The 7,288-nt window shown below is 37.9% G+C and overlaps 1 long non-coding RNA gene across 1 annotated transcript; it reads right to left on the bottom strand.

The window, feature by feature from the left end:
- Positions 1–1,487: 1,487 nt before the first annotated feature.
- On the bottom strand, positions 1,488–3,123 carry LOC127794044 (uncharacterized). The gene is made up of 2 exons (XR_008021522.1): positions 2,803–3,123; positions 1,488–1,781 (listed from the first exon to the last, which is right to left on the bottom strand). It is a non-coding gene; the product is annotated as an uncharacterized LOC127794044 (long non-coding RNA).
- Positions 3,124–7,288: the final 4,165 nt, after the last annotated feature.

Raw genomic sequence — 7,288 nt, 5'->3', positions numbered from 1 at the left:
GGATGTATCTAGGTTAAATAACTAATGTTCACAAAATGTATGATGAATTTACTCCATAATTTAATTTGAAATTAATAAGTTTGATTGTATTAAAAAGGCTTGTTTAATTTGAAATTAATCAAACCTTAATATATATTATATGTGAATCGTTGGGTTGGTATTTATTTATATGACAAAATGTCGATCTCATAACTCTAACTCATTGCAAAGTTGACAGTTGCCGCTACCACAATGGATCGGAGTTGTTAAAATGTTACCATGTATACAAGTTTTCTATTTGATAAGTGAACTTGTCCAGATCAGTTGACCCTAGCGCAGCCAACCTTCGTAGACCATGCATGCATGCACCCACCATCCTTAACGCTCATCGAAGACATAACTCTGTAACTGAGCCTGATTGATTGATATACATGGGAGGACTTGAGAAATTAAAAGCCACAACAATGTGGCTACAAGTTGGGAAAACTAAATGAAGAGGGAGACTGGAGTTGCTGTCGAAAGGCTTTTGCTGGACTGTAGAGTGGTCAACAGTGGTGTGCTGCGGTGAAAGAAACAAAAAATGAGAGGAAAGAAGAGGGAGGAGAGCAAAGAGAAAGATGTATTAGTTTATATATGAAAATAAAATGGTTAATTTGTCTAATCCGTTAACTCTAAGGAAGTCAGTACTGTTAATTTCAAAAATAAAAAAATAAAAATTAATAATTGATATAATTTAATCAAAACTCAAAAGATAGATAGATGATACATGAAATTGGATATCCAAATTTTATAGTGATATTCTAGACACTTATGTCTTATATTAAAATAAATATTCAAAATATCAATACAAAATATTTTTACCAAATTATATACACTACAAGAGTTTTAACTTTTTCCGGCGGTGAAAAAATCGCCGTAAAAAGTTGAAAAACTGCTGGTAAAACTTTTACCGGCGTTAATTACAACCGCTGGAAATACTACCGTCGGGAAAATTTTTCGGCATTTGGAAACTGCCGAAAAAAACTATTTACCGGCGATTTTTATGAACCGCCGATAAAAGTACTCATTCCCGGCGGTTTCCAAAAACCGCCGGCAAAATTCTTCCTTTCTCGACGGTTTAAGAACCACCGGTAAAAGTACTCATTCCCAGCGGTTTTAAGAAACTGCCAGCAAAATTCTTCCATTGCCGACGATTTTAAAACCGCCGGTAAAACAAATGTATTTTCCCGGATAAAATTTGCCAATCAATTCCAATCCACTCTCCAACACCAAATGGCCTGTTATTCCACAAGTAGACACACAATCATCCAAATCCAATCAAGGTCCAAATTTGCCACTTCAAATGAATGGCAGACAGACTCTGAGTCACTTTCATCAATAATGGTGCAAAATAGCTGGCATTGGCAATTACATCAACGGCATTATACAAGTAGAAGAAGGCAGTGGCGGAAAAAGATAAGATCGCTTGAAAGGAAATGGGAACGGGAAAGCAAAAGCAAAATGCTAAAGGCAGAACATAGAGGAATTTAATAATAATAATATGTACACACCAACCCTTTCTTTACAGATAGATCAACTTTGCTCATCTCAACAGCTCTCTATTCAGGGTTATAAAGCATACTATAGTATATACACACTTAAATATCAACATTAACATAAAAGAGAGACCAATTTTTACCCATGCATGAGGGGTCTAATGGCAGCTCAGAGTGAGGCGCTTCATATATCAGCTAAGCATGGTCGGATATCCAGTCTGAAGCATCCTTTTAAACATGTCCATCCCAAATGCGGAATCCGATGAACTGAAACAAAGCCAATGTCCCCATTAAATCGGAAATCCAATGGTTGGCATTTCTTAATATGTTTCAAGCAATCACCACATCAAGAATTCTATTTGAGCAAAAACAATACGTAGAACAAATTAGAGGACGTCAGCAAAGCAGTTATCTATGTGGGCAGACAACAAAAGGTTCAAGATACAACAATCTCTTCCTGGTTTTGACAGCTCAGTCATGTCTATTGATTAGGAATGGGCTACTGTTGCATGCAGAACCCAATCTTACACTCTTGACATATCATGTTCACAGTTATGGGCACTGGAACAAATGTATTAATTGAATCCAGAAATTCCATCCTATCCCAAGCTATATATATGGCTGAGCAATCTAATGTAATTGTATTAAGCATTATATCACATAATATCTTCTACTTAGCCAGTTAGTCTCGGAATGCAAGGAAAACATGCTAGTATTCTGTCTACAAACATGTATAAAGTTAAATGGCATCATTATATGATCTCTGCATACAAAGGGATGGGAGGAAAACTCACTTTAATTGTACAACTTGTTACCAAAATAATAAAGGCTCTCCTTGGACTACAAGAACATTCTCCAGAAAAAGATGAACACATTCAGAGATCCCCAAAACCAATCAAATAAGCATAAGCTAAGAGACTGTACAAATATGAAATTTATATGCTTTACCAATAGCATGAGCCGTAAAAAGAGATTCAAAATCTAGAGGCTGTGGCTATAATCAACATCAAAGTAACCTCTTATTTTCCCAAAAAATAACTTGGTTCAAGGGAGAGAACGAAGTTCCCTAGTTTCCTAAGATCCCTTCATACAAAAACGAATTTTCTTTCCATTAGGGCTTTGAAACTCTCTGTTTCTGTGTCAGTTTAGTTTCACAATAAAGTTAAGGTCGACACTACATGACTCTCTGGTTCGATCAACTAATGCTTTGATTGTTTCAGTTAGGGCTTGGAAGCAAGAAAAAGGACAAAATCAGGAGAAGAAAACAAAATTAAACAAAATGACTAACTTGCGGCGACTAGCTGCAGCCGGCGTCGGCTTCTCCCGCCCTCTCTCTCTCTTGTTTTGATTCAAGTGCCGAAGAGAAGGAAGAAAATTTGGGAACGAGCTAATAGTGGTAACGGATGGCGTTTTCTTCAAGTGTATTAATCTGGGAAGATAAGAGAAGAAAGTTTTCTTCAAGGGTGAGCAATGGCGAGAGAGGCAGGGACACAGCGGTGAGAGCGAGCGAGAGAGATCACAGCGAGGCACGAGCGAGAGAGGGTTAGGGTTTGCAGGGGGGGATTTTGAAAGAGAAGGGGGAAGGGGAAGATTAATTTGGGCTGCGGTGGGGGTGGGGGTGGGGGCGCGGGAGGGGGGGATATAAATCATATCCCTGGCAGTTTTTTAAACTAAAAAACTGCTGAGGATGTGTGAACATTACCGGCGGTTTATATCCGATAATTTTCACCATTATAAACCGCCGGTAATTTTCACACATCCCCGGCGGTTTTTAAAACCGTCGAGATTGTGTTAAATCCCCGGCAGTTTATATAACTGTCGGGGATTGTGGTGTTTTCCCGACGATTATTCAAACCGTCGGGAAAAGTTCGTCGGCAATACCCCTTTTTCTTGTAGTGAAACATAATTATATTTAAATAATTTTTTTTATCTGAAAGTACATGTTTATAAAGATTAAATCTGTATAGGATACACTGGGCATACTCAGGAGAAAACAAAAGGTCCAAGCTAATGCCCCAAAACATAATGCTCGTGTTGGATTAAAACATGGGGATATAAAGAAAAAATAACTCTGTATACATGTGTTTTAATTCGACGAATAAAGCAATCCACATGAGGCCTTGAACCCTCAAAAATTTTCCTATGCTACGCATTCTAGATCTGGTAGATAGAATAGGTGAGAGCAATTCTCTTCATTTTACTACGCCAAGAGGTCCCTCGGCCTTCCTTCTTAATCCACTTTAAATCATTAGCAATGGTGGATATGGCCCTAGAAATGCCCAACCAAGCTCTGATGTGGCCCCAAATCGTAGCACTAAAAGTGCATTGAAAGAAAAAATGCTGAACATATTCTTTCCTGACCCCATAGAGAGGGCACGTGTTGTCAATGTTCAAGAAGTATAGCCTGTCTTTTGTCTGAAGCTTGGACTTAGCGCATACCCAGAGAATGAAGGCATGCTTTGGCGTGGTACAGCTGCTCCATACAACCACAACCCACTGTCTCATAGGGCCCTTAACTCTAATGAAATTGTATCCCTCATGGATACGAAATCCTCTTGAATTGTCCCAGGATGAAATCAACATAATTGTTTCTGAGACGGACCCCACTTCCTGAATAATTCAGTCTCTTATGAGAAGGATTTTCTTGAAAAGATGAGAATCATCCCTCCTAACCCTCAACTCCCAGATGGATGGATCTTTAAGATATTCATGGCTGGCCCATTTGACCCACATGGAATCCTTTTTCCCGTTGATATTCCACAAGGTTTTGCATAATAAAGCATCATTCCAAACTTTAATGTCTTTGAAACCCAGCCCTCCCTCCTTCTTAAAAAGGAAAACATCATGCCAGGCAACAATCGAACTCTTGGAGTTCCACAGAAACATCCTGCAAATCCGATAGACCATCGCAATGACAATGGTAGGAATAGAAAAAGTGGACAACTAGAAACATTCGACCCCTTGAAGGACCGATCGAATAAGCTCCACACGACTCGCATAAGAGAGAGAAGCTACAGTCCAAGAGTTGATATACGCAGCAATTTTATCTACAAATGAAGCATAATGCATAACCTTAAGCTTTTCCCCTGCAAAAGGAATACCTAAATATCGGAAGGGCATAGTGCCTTTGGAAAAATTAGACAGGGCTAAGATATCATCTAGCTCTTGACCAAAAATACCAGTTGTGAAGATGTTAGATTTTCTAGCATTTGCACTTAGCCCAAAACATTTTTCAAAGCTGTCAAGACAGTCCAAGATAATTCTAACCGAGGTAACATCACCACGGGCCATGAGGAGTAGATCATCAGCAAATTCCAAGTGAGAAATCTTGGACTTGGCGCATTTGGGATGAAAATTAAACTTTAAATCCACAGTAACTAATTTGAGGGACCTCAAGAAATAATCAAGGCACAAAACAAAGAGGAAGAGGGATAGAGGATCACTCTGTTGAAGCCCTTTCTTGCCTTTGAAAAATCCATGCAAGCTGTCATTTAGCATAATCGAATAAGAGGGGGTGGACACGTACTCCATCACCCATTTGATAAACCCGGGGGAAAAATAACCCATAGAAAATAGCATGAAGGAACTCCTAATTGATGGAGTCGTAAACTTTAGAAAGATCAATCTTGAGCAAACATCGAGGGGATAGCCTCTTCTAGTTATACTTGCGCAAAATTTCTTAAGCAAGGTGAATATTCTCCACCATGCAATGCCCTTCCACAAAATCGGACTGCGCTGGACCAATAAGGGACCCCAAAATAGGCACCAAACGGGCTGTGTGGATCTTGGATAAACTTTGTAAACCATATTGCAGCATGCAATTGGTCTAAACTCACTAACCATTGATGAGTGGCTTGACTTGGGCATAAGAACAATAGCAATATGGTTAATTTGTTTCAAGATCAAACCAGTACTGGAGAAGAACTCCTTCACAGCATCACAAAATTGGACACCCAAAACATCCCAAGCTTTCTTGAAAAAATCAGAAGAATAACCGTCCGGACCCAGGGACTTATCCTCACCGATGCTAAAGAGAGCCTCCTTAATCTCATGGCTCGAAATGTGCCTAGAAAGACTAGTAGCTTGCTCTTGAGAAACCAATGGACTCGATCTCAGAATACATTGATCAACAGGTGCTCATTTGGGAACTGACGTGCCTACCAATCTATTATAGAACAAGATAAATTCCTCTGCTACTTGTTGTTGAGAAGAGGTAACAAATCCATCCTCCCTACATACGGATATGATGTGATTCCTCTTCACATTTCGTTTCACCAGGCCGTGAAAGAATTTGGAACATTTGTCACTATTCATTAAAAATTCACATTTGGCCTTCTAGGCAAAGAATAACCTTTTGACCTCATTGAGGAACAAAGTAGATTTCCTGAGCCCCTCTACCTTAATCTGAAGCTCAATATTACTCAACCAATCATGAAGCTCTAATTGCGCTTCTTTTAGCTGCTCGATAGCTTTAGCCTCTTTAAAGGATATATGAGAGAAGTGCTTAACATTAAGCATTTTAAGAGGCCTTTTAAGCTGCCTTAAATTCGAACATAGAGCGAATTGATGGTTCCCCTGGATACACTACCTCCATTCAGCCCTAATGAGAGGAAGGAATTTCGCATGACTCGCCCACATGTTAAAGAACTTGAAAGGCATATTAATGGGTCTTTGCTGCTAAAATAGTGAGACAATGCAAGGGGAATGGTCGGATGGTGCTTCCTCCATTCGAATATCTAGCCTCCCAAAGCCCCACACATTTGAATGCCTCTTGATAAACCCTCCTAACCCTTAACCACCCATCCTAAATCTCCCAAAACACTTACATGCACACTTACACCATATCGAAACCCAAGCTAATTTAACAACTAATTCTACCCATGAGACACAAAATAAGATGGAGTTATTCATTAATATTGGCCCCCATCTTCGGGTCGTTACATTAGCACATTAGTTCTTATGGTGATACGACAAGGTTGGGTGATATTATTATTATTTTACTAACGAATATGATGATGAGAACAATGTTTCATTATGCTTGAGCAAGGTTGTTAAAATCGGGATTTTAAGTGGGATCGACAAAGGATTCATAAAATCGAATCGTAAAATCGTAAGATTTTAGAGATAATTAAAAATACCTTTTAATTTTTGTAAATATATGTTTATAATAACATGATTTTGTAGAAAATGAATTAATATCATTTAATAACCTGATTATTCTTTATTATAATTCAAAAGATGATACTTCTAAAATATAGCTCAAAAACTAGCAGGTTGATATAGACAATTTAAAGGCAAAATATAGGTAATTTAGAGGTAAAATATAGCTTAAAATTCTTTAGAGGATGCTTCCAACGTCTTCCATTAGATTTAGATTGCAATTTTTTCTTGATTTAACATTGATTAAATCAAGTAATATCCCGATTTGGGGTTGGGTGGTCCATTAATTAATTATTTGTTTGTCTTAATTTACTTATGCAATTAATGTTAAATTAAGTAAAAATTATAATTTAAATCAGGTAAATTGGAATTTATGCAATCAATGTTAAATCAAGTTCCAATGTCAGATGTTATGTGACATTGAGATGTTGGAAGCATCCTCTAAATTACAACTTAAATCAATGGAGGTCTTTGAATCGTAAAATCATTTGGGAATCTTTGAAGCGTAAAATCATAAAATCGTACATGTAAAATCGAGATTTTATAAGATTTTATCCCAAATTGGATTTTACATGGGATTTGAATCATTCGGGGGTCTTTGAATCGTAAAATCG

Source organism: Diospyros lotus, chromosome 2, assembly GCF_014633365.1.
Source record: "Diospyros lotus cultivar Yz01 chromosome 2, ASM1463336v1, whole genome shotgun sequence".
Lineage (NCBI taxonomy): Eukaryota > Viridiplantae > Streptophyta > Magnoliopsida > Ericales > Ebenaceae > Diospyros > Diospyros lotus.
Note: the sequence above shows the minus strand (reverse complement) of the source record. Positions and strands in the feature narration are given on the sequence as shown.